Source organism: Lissotriton helveticus, chromosome 8 (assembly GCF_964261635.1).
Source record: "Lissotriton helveticus chromosome 8, aLisHel1.1, whole genome shotgun sequence".
Lineage (NCBI taxonomy): Eukaryota > Metazoa > Chordata > Amphibia > Caudata > Salamandridae > Lissotriton > Lissotriton helveticus.
In genome coordinates, this window is record NC_136069.1 from 48,209,663 (window position 1) to 48,226,610 (window position 16,948).

The 16,948-nt window shown below is 46.8% G+C and overlaps 1 pseudogene across 1 annotated transcript in view; it reads left to right on the top strand.

Annotated features, from left to right (window-relative positions):
• LOC144772337 (uncharacterized) overlaps positions 1-16,948 on the top strand; it is a 153,567-nt pseudogene that overhangs the window by 81,968 nt on the left and 54,651 nt on the right. The window contains exon 5 of the transcript XR_013599718.1: positions 8,991-9,101. The product of XR_013599718.1 is annotated as an uncharacterized LOC144772337 (transcript). The remainder of the gene's footprint in view (positions 1-8,990; positions 9,102-16,948) is intronic.

Genomic DNA, 16,948 nt, shown 5'->3' on the forward strand with positions numbered 1-16,948 from the left:
GCCGAGTCTATCAGGTGGTCCTTAGATTCAGGGGCATCAGCTATGCTGGTGCTCCTGGATCTATCAGCTGCTTTCGATACTGTAGATCACAGCAGATTGCTGACCCGACTTAAGGACATAGGTATTGGAGACAAAGCTCTCAACTGGCTACTCTCCTACCTCACTAATCGCTCCCAGAAAGTGGCCTTGGGCCCCTTCTCTTCTGGACCAAAAAATCTCTGGTGTGGCGTCCCACAAGGGTCGGCACTCAGCCCCCTGCTGTTTAATGTATACTTGGCCCCACTCTTTACCTTGATTGCCAAATGGGGGGTCAAGGCAATATCCTACGCGGACGACACGCAATTAGTCTTCCCATACACAGACATGTCCGAGGCAGCATTTAGCAAAATCAGGGGCTGTCTGCAAGACGTGGCCAAGTGGATGAACACAAACAAACTTAAAATGAACGCGAGCAAAACGGAGGTGCTATTCTTTGGTAACCCCAAACATCCCCCTCCGGATCTGTGGTGGCCAACGGAAATGGGCCCTGCCCCATCTCCCAGCCCCCATGCAAAAAATCTAGGAGTAAAATGGGATGAGAAGTTGTCTTTCTTGCCGCATATACAACAGCTCACCACGGGCTGCCTGCATAAACTCAAAAATTTGCGGAAATTTCTGCCTTTGCTACCAGTCGAGTGCCGGAAAACGGTTGTTCACGCAACAATCACTTCTCGACTCGATTACTCTAATGGCCTCTATCTTGGTCTACCCAAATATGCGGTGCAACGCTTACAAATCGTGCAGAATGCGGCTGCGAGATTAATAAAACGGGTCCCTTTTAGGCAGCATATCTCTCCGCATCTGCACGAGCTGCACTGGCTACCAGTGGCAAGCAGAATTAAGTTCAAAGTGCTAACCCTGGCTTTCAGAGCGCTAAAAGGCACATGTCCAAACTATCTGAAACTCCGACTTCCCCGCTACCACCAAAAACGTGAGCTACGCTCAAACTCCCTACTCAAGCTAACTGTACCGCACATAAGGAAAGCGAGACTTGGAGGCAGGTCCTTTTCGGCCGGCACGGCGAAACTTTGGAATACCCTGCCTCCTGCCATCCAATCCGCCACGTCAGAAGCAAGCTTTAGGAAACTCCTAAAAACCTGGCTTTTTACGCAATAATCCTGCCCCCCTTCTTGACTACTTACTCTTGTTGTGGGACTCTCTAGCGCCGGGACACCTCCCCAGAGGTAGCTGTTCGCGCTCAATAAATTTCTGTATTATTATTATTATTATTATTATATGTGGGGCACATATAATATAGTGTTTCCGGGGTCCCGCACATGGGCGGGAATATTCTAATGCTTATGACTTTGATGAGGTTACCCCTGGAAGAGAACTAGGATTACAGGTAAGTAACTAATCCTTAGGTTCCCCGTCTCCCTCTCTACTGTGTTTTGGTTCAGTTTGAACGATTGGGGTGTTTGATTTATCCTTGCTGTGTTTTTTTTCTGGTGGATCTTGGTTGACCATCCGCTTGTTACCTATTTTTACTGCTCCGAGAATATCTTTTCATATTTCTGGGACAGACGCAAGTTTGGAAGATCATCCAGGTTTCCCTTATTTGTCAATAGAGTTATTATTGAATCGGTCTTGGAGCTGATTTGTACAATGTGCTCTGCAATAACATTTATGAGGTCAATTTGAACCTCCATTTTGTCAGACTGGTAGTTAAGCGCTTTTATGGCCTGGTCCAGGGTGCTGATTAGTGCATACCCCCAATGCACATTAGGGTCTTGACTGCCTATACTTTTTGATCGTCCAAGTGTGTAGTTGTGCTTGCTGACGAAATGGAAATTGGCATCTGCATGATTCCTTTGGTTGCTTTACCTCCGCAGTTAAAGCTGTCATCAATCAGAATTCTATGATTGCAACTGTTTTCCATTAAATTGTGTGGCGTAGAAGCAACTGGGCTTGGCCTTGGCTCCTTAAAAGTTAGATCCTGTACTGGGTTAAGCCCTTGCGGGCATGAACTTAGTGCTGGCCTAGTTGTAGTTTTGGCCGAGTTTAAATCGCTAGGCACTGAGAGGGGATGTAGCCAATCATCCAGCTCTTCTAGCCTCTGTTTTGTTTGTTCTTTGGTTCCTCCTAAGGATGTCTCATTTTGTGTTTTTTTTACGAGGATTGTCGTAGCTACTATCCCCCAAACTGATCTTGTTTTTGGAATTGTTGAAAATATTCTCCAGAGAATCTTTTCCTGGGGATATCGAGGAGGTCAGTGGGGTTTGTTGTTCGCTCTTCGTGTCTGACTTCCTTAGTTGTTGTTTGTCTTCCTCAAGTCGGTCTAGTTTCAGCTCAATTTCAATCAAGGATTGATTAGATTTATGAACCAGAGCCTGCACGATTTCCATTTTTTTTTAATGTATTGATTGTTCAATTGTTCGGGAGGTAAAGCGAAAAGAACTGTTGTAGAGTTATCAGGTATTTGTGTTTGTTCTTTTACCGACTTGCCCAGATTTAAACTTCCCGACTGACTTGGTGGTTTTGACTTGTCGGGCCGAATGGGGCTCGGTAGGTTCAGTGCCTCCCTTGTTGCTGCAAAAAATGCGGATACCGGGGTTTTCAAAAAGAAGAATTTGTTATTCTTCTGCTGTTTTCCTGTAGTTGGTCCGGGTTTGTCAGGTGTCTGAACTGGTCTTTCCGTCTCGCTTGCCCCCTGGGCTTCTGACCCCCCCCCCCCATCCGGACAGCAACTGGGGAGGGAGTTTCTTGAAGGGTCTTGTCTGGGTTTGTTTTTTTCGTTTTTTTACTGCGTGAGGCTTTATTCGATGGTGCTTGCCGTTTTGTACCTGAACGCATTGTCGTTGTTGGTTAATTAATTAAGTTTGTGCTCTGGTCAGTTAACTGCAAGAAGATATGTAGTTAAATTGGTTGGTTTGTGGCATGTGACTTGTCGGGCTTGTCGAACTTATTGGGGTTGTTAAACCTTGGTCGGCCTTGCTGCCCTTGATAATTCTTATTGTAATTCTTATATTATATTGTATTATGTTGTCTTTCTTATGTTGTTACACGTACAATGTGACCCTTAACATCAGTTTGATTGGTTCGATAGTGATTGCAGATCCTGTTATGCTGGTTGGCTGCTTATACCCTCCGTGGGGCTATTGGCTGATTGCTAGCTTCTTGGGAGCTTCCTGTAGGATTCCTGGGTGGTGGGTAGAGGGCTTGGTTTTTGAAGGTTTGGCAGTGGGTGTTAACAGTACCCCCCTCCCCCCCTGCCGCTACCGACAAAAGGCTGTGAGGGGTTTACAAGTGGGCACAGAAGAGCACTATGGGCTGGACGCGAGCGGAGCACTCTAGGGGTGCCGCCGGCAAGATCGGACCTAGTCAGGTTTGCCTAGACAAGCGTGTGCCTCTATCGGCGGCCGCGCTCACGTCTTGTTCCTTGCCCCTCTCTCAATAGCAGCCTCACCTCCTTTATGCTCCTGCTCCTGGGGCCCAATGTCGGCGTTGGGGCTGAAAGGCGGCTTCTGCAGGGAGAGACGCTGCCACACTATCACCGGTGCCGATGCCGACGCTGATGCCGGGAAATCGCTGCCTGCCGCCTGCCTTCTTTGGGACACAGCCGGTACAGGGCTAAATCAGGGCTAAACAGGCTAAATCGGCGCCCGCTGCTAAGGCTCCGCGGCGGGATGCGGCGATGGTTTTTCTCCTCGTTTGTACGTTTGCTCCTCCGCTCCTCGCTAGCTCTGCTCCTTGCTCCTCCGACCACTGGGATGGCTGTTACGATGAATCGAAAAAGAACCTCCAGTAACCATGTCCCACACCACAATGCCTTCCTCTGGTTTAGACTATAAGCCAATCTGACAGTCTGGAAGGCTGTCATATTTCTACCAGTGGAACATAAAGGGCGTCACACTACAAGCACATCCAATTCTTGGCCTCTGCAGAGCGTGCAGAGTGATGGCCATTTGTGACAACTGTAATTGTAAATTTGTTTAATTCCACTGACACTCAGGGAACCTCTTTGTTTTCCTTTTAGCACTCCATGGGAGTGCAGGTGTTTTTATGTTTGCCACCCTGTGTCCTAATTCCTGTAACACCCCTGCTGTCCCCACACTCTCCATGCTAGCCCCCACTACACTCATGTGCTTTTTCCCCTCCCACTCCCGTCTAGCATTTTTGTCTGTTTTTTAAAGAATGTAATCCCCCACACATCCTTCTTTCTGCTGGACTGTTCACTTCATTTATTTACATTTGTGCACATTTTTTTTTTTTACTTTTTGAATTACTTGATCTAACATAGCTGCCCATCATGTTAGATTGGTAAATTAAAAATGTCTAGTGCCTCAGTACGCATGTTATGTACATGCATTCCCTACCCCTTATAGCCACCCGCCATCGATGAGACCTATTGGCATTGCCATTGCTTGTTATTCTTACCCTTGCCCATCAGGGCTCTGCTCTGGGCACTCTGAAGGGTTACGTTTCCGCTCTGTTTGCCTTTTTTGTAGCTGCATGACCGAACCTCTTCATTTGAGTCCCCTATTGTAAATAGGTTTCTTAAAGGTCTTATAAATATGTTTCTTTCTTCTCCTTTCGTTATGCCTCAGTAGGTCCTTCATTTAGTTCTCACTTTCTTAATGTGTGCTCCTTTTGCGCCTTTTCCTAATTGTCCCCTCCGGCTGCTCACCATCAAGACAGCCTTTCTTGTGTCAATACGACCTGCCTAAAGCTTGAATGAGCTGCAGCCTTTATCATACATGTCTCCATTCCTGTCTGATTTTCCAGACAAACTGGTGCTTCACACTAGGCTTATTACTTGTCAAAAGCGGTAACACCATTTCATGTGGGCCAATCCATCACCTTGCCCACTTTGTATGCTCCTCCACATCCCTCAAAAGAAGAGGAGCGACTCCACCGTCTGTACCCAAAAAGAGTGTTGTCGTTCTACCTTGACTGCAAACGAGCATTCCGGGTGGACGACTCTTTGTGGGGTATGTTGGAGTGGAGAAGGGTCAGGGGGTGCAGAAATTAACCATTTCATGCTGGGTTGTTCCCTGTATTAAAATCTGTTATGCACTAGTCAAGAAGCTGCCCCCTGAGGGAGTTAAGGACTCATTCCACCAGAGAAAAAGCTGCGACCACTGCGTTGGCATATGGAGTCCCAGTCCTGGACATCTGCCAGGGAGCAATGTTGGCGTCCCTGCACACGTTCACCAAACATTACTGCCTGGGCAGTCAGGTCTGCAGGGATGGGCATTTCGCCCATTCAGTCCTACAGGACTTTCTAGTTTAGAATTTGTCCACTGCGCACCACCGAGGCTGGTAGTGCTTGAGTATCTATTTAAAGGTAAGCCATCTGCGGCTAGATGTCTCTATCAGATGAACAAGTTACTTCCCTTTGGTAATACATTATCTGGTAAAGACACTATCTAGCTGCAGATTCCTTACCGAACCAGCGATCCTCCCCGCTCTGCAGACAGATTTTCAGGGTTTGGGATAAACCCTCTCCAGGGCCCTGGTTAGAACACACTCTGCGATTCTGGCATGGAAAGTCATGAAAGTAACTGATATCAGCAAGCTGTGGGGGTGCCCATATATTGTATTGTATTGTATTGTAATTGCATTTATATAGCGCTTACTACCCCTGACGAGGCGTCGAAGCGCTTTTTCGGCGGGTAGCACGCTACTCCGGGACCCACAGAGGATTAGTGTTGAATTAGTATAGTGAAACATGCAAGTACATTTTAAGTGGTGGATAAGTTAATAAGTTATTTGGATTTGGAATGATAGCAGAAGGATAGAGTAGGACAAAGGTTCGTATTTATCTATCGCTCGCTTGTTGACGCATGCTATTCAGGGAGCCTATAGAGGATTAGTGGTGAATTAATATGGTGAAATATGAGGTAATTTCAGTGGTGGATATTAGTCTGTTACTTGGAGTGAGAAGGATAGCGGATGGATAAAAGGGGAAGAAAGATTTGCATTCATATAGCACTTGTTACCCCTGATGGGCGTTGAAGCGCTTTTCTGGCGAGTAGCACGCCACTCCGGAACCCATAAAGGATTAGTGTTGAAAATTAGTATAGTATAAATATGAAGTGATTTGAGTAGTAGATATGTTATTCAGTTATTTAGGCAGTATATTAGTATAGTTGAATATGGAATTTGAGAAGTGAAACATGTTAGTCTGTTAATTTTTATTGAAAAAAGGATAGTGGAGGGATAAAAGAGTAAAATATTTTTTTTTATATATATATTAGTAGTAGGAAGAGGCTTTTGGATGAGTAAAAAGGAGTTTTGGAGGGAAGGAGTCAGAGGGGAGAGTGTATTGCTGTATTTGTCGTTGTGGATGGTATGGGCTGGGTATTGTTAAATGAGAATAAGGGCAGCATTTCTGGCCCTAGTCCCGACCAGGCTCGAACAGGCCCAAACAGGCAACTACCCTTGTCCTCTACACCCTTAGCCTCGACGCCCGGGCTGAGACGCCCTAAGCCTGGCATTTTTTGTAGCCCTAGTAATCAGGTGACCCCTTCAGCCAATGGGAACCCTAGCCCTAACACTATCCAATCACAACACTAGCCCTAGCATCTAGAACCAATAGGAGACCAGGACCTTGCAGCCAATCTTAACCCTAGTCCAAGTATCCATTCATTTCAAAAACCCTGATCTCTACGTCCAATAAAGGCCCTAGCCCCATCAGTAGTCCCAACCCAAGTCAAAGCAGCCACTGGTACAGGTAGCCCTAGTCCCTACTTCCAATAGAAAGCCTAACCCTACTCTTAGTCCCACAACTGGTCCAACAACCAATCACACCAGAAACCCTAATCACTACTTCCAATTAAAGCTCTAACCCTAGCCCTAGTCCCAACCCTGCAATGATAGAATCACAGACCGAGAAACCAATCAGAACCCTCAAATACCCAACCAATGAGGACATTAACCCTAACCCAATAGAAATATCTGGTACAACCACCAATCAGTGTACACATGTGCCAACCACTAGCACACCATATAAGGTCCCAGCAACCTCAGACAAGGTTTGCTGGCCAGGGAGTTGGAAGCTGTTTGCTCCTGTTCAGAATCTCCTAGGAGACAGACAGGCTCAATCCACAAATTTGGACTTCAGCAGGTAAAGGCTTCACTAACTCGAAATCTAACAATACTGATTGAATAAAGCTTTACTCCCCCTGCTGGCCAAAAAACGAAGTGCACAGGCCCCAGTAAATACAGTTTCAACAGCTCACAGAAGCACCCTCTGATGTAGAAAATCCCTGTTGCTGGGAGGGGGGAGGGGGGAGGCAGGGGGGCTGGCCTCACTGGCTTGTGAACACAAAATGGAGGCTGGGGGTGCACTGTTTGAGCACACAGGCCTAAGCACAGAGCAAAGGAGAAATTTGGAGGGAAAACTGATTTGTCACCAAGGAATTAGAGGGGCAAACTACAGAGGTTGGACTGCAAATCCCACAATTCAACACACTAAATGAAGGCAATCATGGGCAGGGAAAACCACACATTTAAAACACAACACAGGTGATAAAATATGCAATTACAGGCAGGCTAAAACTACAAATTTTAAACTGTAACAACCACAGGCATAGACAGTAAGCACAGAAAGTGAAAATCGTTTTTTAAACAGCTTTTTGTCTTGGGAAGAGACAGCACTAGTCTGTCTCCTTACCACTTCCTGGACTCTGCTCACTGCAATCTGGGCCACATGTAGGCTGCAGCTCACAAGATGGAGGAGAATGATTTGGGGGTGCACCAAGCAAGGCCTTAGGGGCCTGGGCTGGTGTGAGGGGAGGGCTCAGACTTGCCTGGTAGCTGAATAGCCAATGGTCTGCTGGCCTGGGGGCGGGGTTTGGGGAGCTGCTTGCTCCTGTTCAGAATCTCCTAGGAGACAGACAGGCTCAATCCACAAATTTGGACTTCAGCAGGTAAAGGCTTCACTAACTCGAAATCTAACAATACTGATTGAATAAAGCTTTACTCCCCCTGCTGGCCAAAAAACGAAGTGCACAGGCCCCAGTAAATACAGTTTCAACAGCTCACAGAAGCACCCTCTGATGTAGAAAATCCCTGTTGCTGGGAGGGGGGGAGGGGGGAGGCAGGGGGGCTGGCCTCACTGGCTTGTGAACACAAAATGGAGGCTGGGGGTGCACTGTTTGAGCACACAGGCCTAAGCACAGAGCAAAGGAGAAATTTGGAGGGAAAACTGATTTGTCACCAAGGAATTAGAGGGGCAAACTACAGAGGTTGGACTGCAAATCCCACAATTCAACACACTAAATGAAGGCAATCATGGGCAGGGAAAACCACACATTTAAAACACAACACAGGTGATAAAATATGCAATTACAGGCAGGCTAAAACTACAAATTTTAAACTGTAACAACCACAGGCATAGACAGTAAGCACAGAAAGTGAAAATCGTTTTTTAAACAGCTTTTTGTCTTGGGAAGAGACAGCACTAGTCTGTCTCCTTACCACTTCCTGGACTCTGCTCACTGCAATCTGGGCCACATGTAGGCTGCAACTCACAAGATGGAGGAGAATATATGTGACGCGAACGTCACTTCCGGCGCGGACCACACAGCGTGGAGCCCATCGACACCTCCTACTGGCTTGCAGTGTTCCTGCTCACATAAAAATCTTCCGATTCCAGTCTGACGCCTGGAAAATCCAAAGGTAAGGAATCTGTAGCTAGATGTTGTCTTTACCAGATAATACATTACCGAAGGTAAAAAACTTGCTCAACTGGTTGGATGTTTCTCATTTTAGTATTGCAGATGTCAGAGGTGAAAGTAATCAGATGAATATCAGGAGAAAAAAGTGCACTGTACAACTACAGCATAAACCTACTTTGCAAAAGCACACTGTGTATTCACCCAAAGAGAGACAAAGTCTAGGACAGAAGCTTAGAGGATTGTAACCTACACTCTACTGGATGTTAAATAGTTTGGTGATGCTGTGACTGAATGTGAAATCATTATTTGATATCTCCATGAATACAGAAAAAGAGCCCCCCTTAGTGATGATCTCGGACCGCATCAAAGAGGAGGAAGAGCCCTTTCCCGTGGCTGAACTGAACCCAGGGAACGTTAAAAAGATTCACAGCCCGGCAGGTATGTGTATGTTTCTTTTTTTGTGGAAATGTGGAATTATTCACCAGAATCAAGGTGTGGTCTCCATGTTTCAGCCAGGCCTTTATGATTAAAAGTGGCTTTCCTCAGTACCAAAGTGTGTATGTGCAGATTACTTAATTTTAAGTGATTGTGTCGGATAGGCCGGAGGACGACTCTCGTTTGCTGCTTCGGGATATCACCCTTCCAAGTCTTTCTGAGGAAGAAAGGGATTTAATGCATTCGGCGATCACGGCGTTTGCTATGCGTTCCTAGCGTTCAGGTAAAGCAATGGGTCCCAATGGTTTGCCAATCGAGCTGTATAAGCTTCGGCCTGACAGGATTGCCCCGTATTTGAGGGATATGTTCAAGGAATCCCGCGATAATGGGTTTCTTCCCCGGGATCAGCGTCTGGCCACCATAGTTGTTATACATAAGGAGGGAAAGCCTAGAACAAATGTGCGTCATACCGGCCGATCTCATTGTTGAATGCCGAGCCGAAAATTTTGGCTATGGTGTTAGCTAATAGACTAATCAAGGTCATCGGTGATTTGGTTAATCCGGATCAATCCGGTTTTATCCCGCACCGGAATACGGCATTAACTCTTCGGCGGCTCCTCGTGTTATTGCTAGGGCGTCGACGTTGCGTGAGCCGGCCATTTTGGCATCTCTAGACGCCACTATGGCGTTTGATACTGTGGAATGGCCATATTTATGGGCGGTGTTAGCTAAATTCGGCTTTGGCTCTGAATTTATTGGTTGGGTGCGACTCCTTTACGCAGACCCCCTCGCTCAGATAGTGGTTAATGGCCGCGTTTCCGCAACGTTTGCCCTTGGGCGTGGTACCCGACAGAGTTGTCCACTGTCTCCCCTCCTGTTTGCAGTAGCGCTTGAGCCCCTAGCTGCATGGATCCGTTGGGAGCCTTCAATGAGAGGTATTTATTGGTCCCCGGAACATGAGGATCGTATCTCCTTGTATGCGCATGACATCCTATTGTACCTGACATCCCCCAGAAAGTCCCTGATAGTATTATGCGACGTTTTGATTTCCTTTGGTAAGAGTTCCGGTTTCATCATCAACTGGGCAAAATCCTCCCTTTACGTGGTCAGCGGTGATGCGCCGTCTTTGCCACGTGGTTGTCCTATTCAGATCGTACAGCAGGGGTTCAAATATCTTGGTATTTTTATCTCAATGAACCCCTTGATTCGGTATGAGAAAAACCTCCTCCCTCCTTTGGCGCGGTTGCGGCGGGACGAAGCGGGTTGGCGGAAGCACCCGCTTTCTTTGCTCGGGCGAGCGGCCCTTTTCAAGATGATGTCCCTTCCTCGTTTTTTGTATGCCCTGCAAAATACCCTTGATTTGGTTCCTGGTAGCTACTTCCGTGTTGTTGAAGGTCTACAGAGGAAATTGCTGTGGGATGGTAGGCCCCGCATTGCACTTGCCAAATTGACGCTTCCCTGGTACGATGGGGGTATTGCTCTTCCCGATATCAAACTGTACTATTGGGCAACGCAGTTGGGGGCTATCAACCATGGTACATATTGCCCTGGACCTCAGCCAGGTTTTGCGATGGATAGGTGGCTGCTCCCTGGAGGCAATTATTATAGGGCATATATTCCAAATCGGTAGTGGGATCTTTGATGGGGCCGACGCGTACGGCTGTGCGTATTTGGCAGGTTGCCACTAGTGCATTAGGATGGAAAGATCGTTTGACTTTGGCTACCCCGCTATTTGGATTGGATCGGCTTGGCAAAATGTGGAACACGAAGGGATTGATAGGTGGGATCTCATTGGTATATCCAGGGTGGGGGACCTTTGGGCTAAGGGGCAGGTGAAGTCCTTTGTGGCCCTTCAGGCCGAGTTCAGACTGGGAGATACGAAGTTCTCTCGCTACGCTCAGATTCGACATGCGCTCTATTCGGTCTTCCCCATGGGGGCGGAGATACCTGAATCTGCCCCGCTGGAGGACCGTGTTCTGGATGGGTATATACCGGATAGTACCATCTCTCTGGTGTACAAAAAATTGATTAACCATAGAGCGGACCTTCTCTCACAACTGCGAGATCAGTAGACCCGTGATGGCCTTGGAACATGATGACGAGGACTGGCAATCAGCGATCTCCTCCCCAAAGGAGGTTGCGATTCCAGCCCGCCTTAGATTGGTTTAACTTAAAATACTGCACAGAGTGTACGTCACGGGTCCTCGTTGGGTACAGATGGGTTTTTCGGAGGAGGGCCTGTGTAGGCGGGGCTGTGGCCAGCTGGCCACGTTTCTGCACATCATCTGGGAATGTGGTCATATCGCCGACTATTGGAGCAGGGTCCACAGGATACTTCAGGAGGTCACGGGTATCGCACTTTTCCCTGAAGCCAGGCGTTGCATTTTGAATGTTTGGGAACTCACTGACCATAATGTAGCCCAAACTCAGTGGGTGACCTTGGGAACAATGATTGCCAAACGTAATATTGCACAATTGTGGGGATCCCAACGGCCCCCTACTATCGAGTGTTGGATGAATGATATGGACTGGTGTATGTTTAGGGAAAAGACTGTCTATGTAGCTCGGGGTCGCCCCCGAAAGTGGCATAAGATCTGGGCCCCCTGGAATCGTTATAGAGGAGATATATGTATACCACCTGAAACAGTTGTGCTTCATTTCCCCCTTTCCCCCTGATCTTGACTGTATATTAGGTTTAATGTCTCACTTTTTCCTCTTCCTCCCTCCTCCCCCCCCCCCTCCTCAACCATCTCCGGTTTCAATGTCGCTTGTATTGATGGTCCGCCGTTGCATGTAATTATTTGATACCTTGCTGTTTTCTTTGGTTTTTTTTATATTTCTTTTTATTGAAAATAAACAATCTATTGAAAAAAGACCGTGACATCATACAACGCCTACAAAATTACCCCAGCATTGTCATCAAACCAGCTGACAAGGGGGGAGTGATCGTCCTTATGGATAAAACAGACTACGAGCGAGAATGCTGCAGACTCTTCAGCGACACGCGTAATTTCAAACGCCTGGATAAAGACCCCACCGCGGAACTGAAAATCAGCATACACACCCTGGTAAAGAGAGCCAGTGACGCTGAACAAATCTCAACCCAAGAGGCAGAATACCTGTACACCAAAAATGCAAAAGTACCCTACTTTTATACTGTACCCAAAGTACACAAGGGCAACATACCACCCCCAGGAAGACCCATAGTCTCGGGGATCAACTCACTATTGGAACCACTTTCTAGGTACTGTGACCACTTCCTGAACCCACTGGTACAAGAAAGCCCTACCTACATCAAAGATACCAAACACCTCCTGAACATCATCAACGAAATGAACTTCGATCAAACCACCCAACTCCTGGTGGGACTGGACATAGAAAGTCTTTTCACCAGTCTCCAACAAGACGCCACCCTGCAAGTCCTACAAGATGTACTGATGCAAAACCCCTGGATGTACCGTACACCATGGCAATTCATCCTTGACTGCGCAGCACTAGCACTCAAGGAAAACTATTTCGAGTATGAAAGCACTTACTACCTGCAAACTAACAGAACCTCTATGGGCAGTGTTTTTGCTCCAAGCGTGGCAGGACTGTACGTTCACCATTTCGAGCAGGAACACGTCATGCCACTGACCAACCCATACTCGCAAAACATAAAGACCTGGCGCAGGTACATAGATTATATCTTAGTGATTTGGGAGAGAACACAGGATGCACTAAATATTTTTCTCCCCTAGCTTAATGAGTGTGACCCTTACCTACGATTCACGTGCAACTCCAGTTCCACCGAGCTGGCCTTTCTGGATCTCAACATTACAGCAGAACAAGGGACTCTGCGCCCTACCACCTACTAGAAAACCCACAGCCAGGAACTCGCTGTTTCGGTTTGATAGCTTCCACGCCAGACCCTTAAGAAGAAACCTACCCTTTGGGCAATTCCTGTGGATCCGCAGAAACTGCAGCCATCTAGCGGACTACAAAAGACAATCCCGCACCTTATCACACAAACTAGAGGAGCGTGGATACCCCAACGCCATTATTGCCAAATCCAGCAAAAGGGCCTGCAATATAAACAGAGAATCGCTACTGGAAACTGTGACAAAAGACCAGGAACCACCACCCATGACCTGTGTCACCACCTGTATTACAGCGTCTAATCAAGTTTCTAGTATCATCCGCAAACATTGGAAGATAATTAATTCAGGCACCAGAGAATGAGAGACCCCTCGCTTTGCATTCAAATGTGCTAACAATCTTAAAGACAAACTAGTGTCAACACGACCACGTGCCAGTCCTAAATCTATGGACAATACAGTCCTCAACTGTTGGGGCCTCCCCAAAGTCACTGGCCATTACCCATGTAACAACTGCAGTGTGTGCCACCTAACTAAACCAACGAAAACTCTCAACCTTGAACCTGGCAAAATCTAGATACACAATGCCAACACACCAACTGCAACTCCAGCAAACTTGTGTACCTCATAACATGCCCCTGCGGGCTCCGTTATGTGAGCATGACGACCCGCAAAATCAGGACTGGATTGGTTGAACACAGAAGCACAATCCGGTGTGGCTAAAACATCAGCAGACTGACAGAGCACTACCTCACGGCACACCACACCCCCAATGACATGTCCTGGACTGTCATTGAACAATTTGACATTAACCAAACAGACAATGACCGGATCCTTCATACAAAAGAACAGAGATGGATCTATTGCCTCTCCACCCAGCAACTGGGTTTGGGCTTGAATGACTCCATACCCTGGAGCTCACTGAAAACATGAATTTTTCTTCTCCCCACATGTAACACTACTCTTGATTCCTCTCCGTGTAAAATGTCCCTCTGTTGTACTAGCCAGTTATAATACACCTGGCCTCACAACTTAACCCCACAGCGCTTTTTAAGTCCTTTTTAAACGTTAGCGCTCTTTATTTCTCAACCGTTCATGTTACTACACCTGTACACTAATCTGTGTACCCTGGGTACAGCTTACAGAGCCACACACAATGTGCAGACGCCGATATTCGGCACCGCGCATGCTCATTGCAGAATACACTACTCTCCCGCAAATGGGCATGCTCACAGCAGGATACCCTACTCTCCCGCACATGCTCAGCATAGCCATGACTCGGCGTGTCCCCGCACATGGGCATGCTCACAGCAGGATACACTACTCTCCCGCACATTGAGGTTCCGTGACGATTTCACTCGTGTTTGTAACATTGTCGTAAATACATAATTTTCATATCGGTGAACCGCAAATGATCCATTTAGTATATCCTGGTGTTTTCGCTATACTACGAGCAAGAGCACTCCTGTTACCAACACATTTGTGATCTACCCATGGCATCCATCTTAGAACACGGAAGCCATTTTGTATTCCTTGCCCTCACATAGTCAATGGACACGCAATGACCTCTTTTCATTAAAGGACACGTAGGCTTTGGCCGGCGATTCACCTTGCAAGTGACACGTGCACCTTAGGCCAGCAACGCTGTGGCAGCATGACTCGGCAAGAGCTGCCTCCCCAGCCTGAGGCCAGTCCTGCTATACTGGTTCTTGTGTTCGTTGGCCTGATCATGATTAGGCGGCCGAAGCTGGTAACCGTGCCCATTTACGACCCACAAACATTTCTTATCCTGTCTTTCTATCTTCCACACCTGGCTCTGCTCCTTTCCTTCTGGGCCTTTAGTAGGGGGTGGTAACGAAATTTACGATGAGGCGGTCCGGGTCTTGAATGAAGAATTGACATGGGATTATGATGGACTAGTGGGAACCCCTCATTTGTAATGTTTTGACATCAGATACTGTTGACGATTCCTGTGCAACGCCAAATATTTATTGTATAAGACACGAATGTTTAGAACTGTGGTAACATGTAAAGAATTTGCCTGAAGCCCAATATTTAGTATATAAGGAACAACCCTCTTTGTACAAATCGAACAGGCTCCTAGATACTGCCCATGTGTAGTTTCTGTGACTTCTGTGTCCCTGCAGTAATAAACCTTTGGTCTTTGACGCCACCATCGAGAAGCCCGTGTTTCTGTTTATTTGTGTACCAAGACAGGTTGAACTCCGGGGTCTTCGGGTGTTGTCCCTGACACCTCTGGACGGAACCAAAAAAGTCCAGAACTCCATTTGGCGCCCAACGTGGGGCGACGTCATTCGGTACCGGTCCAAAAGCCTGAGGAATTCGAGGAGCTTCGTGTGAAGATTTCAGAGGGAGGCGCCCCACTTCATCGATCCCGGCATATCGCAAAAGTGGCCCCGACGTCCTCTTCCACGAGGGTTCCCGTTCAGACGGCTGCAGTGGTCCGTTGCCTTGACCGTCGCCCTGTCTTGGACCCGAGGTGCAGTCCTCAGTACGGCGAAACGTGACGGGTTTCTCCTTGGTGACGTCTTCAGTGCCTCAGTTAAGTATTTAGTGGTTGCTAGTTGGTTATTTTGTGAGGGTTGCTCCTATTTGGATAATCCTTTTAGTTCTCAGTTCAGTTCAGTTCTGTAAGGTTATCACTGGTTATTCTAGTTACGATAATCATTCTGTTCAGTTCAGGTATCGATACAATTGTCAGTTCTGGTAGGCCTAAGTTCTCGGTTCAAGTGCGCATCTTTTTGTGTTTTGTTTGTCTTGTGTTCCGGATTATTGTATGTTGTCTTGTTTTAGTTGCAACAGTGATTCCCAGTTGGAGGACTCGTGTTTGGTTCCTCCGATTGGAACTCCCCTTTATGATCTATATTGCAAATTTGGTGTGGGCCCTATCTCTTATAACGAGATATGGATCCGCTATACAGAAAAAGATGGTGTCCTTAGTTGGCCACTACATGGTAGTTTTGAACCTGAAATTCTCGATAATCTAGAAAGAAGGTTGTTTAAGAAGAAAGCCCGGCCGGCAATGTTTGATTCTTTCCGTTATTGGCGAAAAGAATCTAAACAGAGAGAAATTAAAAAGTTGAAGAAAGAACAGAAAGAGCAAGAGTTGACTTTAGAACAGTCTGCTAGGCAGCTGCAACTCAACGAGTCTGAGAAAGCGATGGAGGTGGCCGATAGAGAGCGTAATTTAGCGATAGACAAGTGCTATCCTGCTTTACCATCGAGTACGGCTAAGATAGTAGAGGACCCTGAAAAGGATCCCCTGTTGTCTTACTTGTTACGATCACCCCCACCGTATGCACAAGGTGCTACGGCTCCACCTATACCGAATGTTCAATTACCGGTTGCTGGACAACCTGGTGTCCCTGTTCTCGCTCCCCTGAATCAAGTTCCTGTACCTCCTGTGGTCAATATTAATGTTCCTTCGACAACCCCTCTTCTAGGGTTGCCGACTTCTTTACCTATGCCTGTGTCGCTCACACCTGCTACTTCACAAGCTAATTTTCCAGCTACTCCTACTGTTCCTGATCTATCTGTTCCAACTGCTACTCTATTCACTGCCTCTGCTAATATTATGACTCCGCTTTCTGTTCGTCGAAGAATCACTGATTCTGTCTCTAATATTCTATCTCCCTTCTATAAAACTCTGATTAAAACTCCTACCTCTGACTCTGTGCAGAGACGTAGTCAGCTTCCCAGTACTGAAGAAAGAGGAATACTAGATTCCACTGCTCTTAGATGGGTTTCGAAAGTTGGAAGATATAATGTACAAAATGTATTAGATACATTTATGCAATGGAACGAACCGACACAACGATATGTGTTCGATGAAATGTGTTTCCTTCTACGTGAGGAATTGGAAGAGGATGACCCTGAATCAAATCTAGGAGAATTAATTAATGTTCAGAAAGAGTTTGCTACAGGTATGATAGTTGGACAAAATATAAAAGAAGCGATGGAACTGGTTCTAAG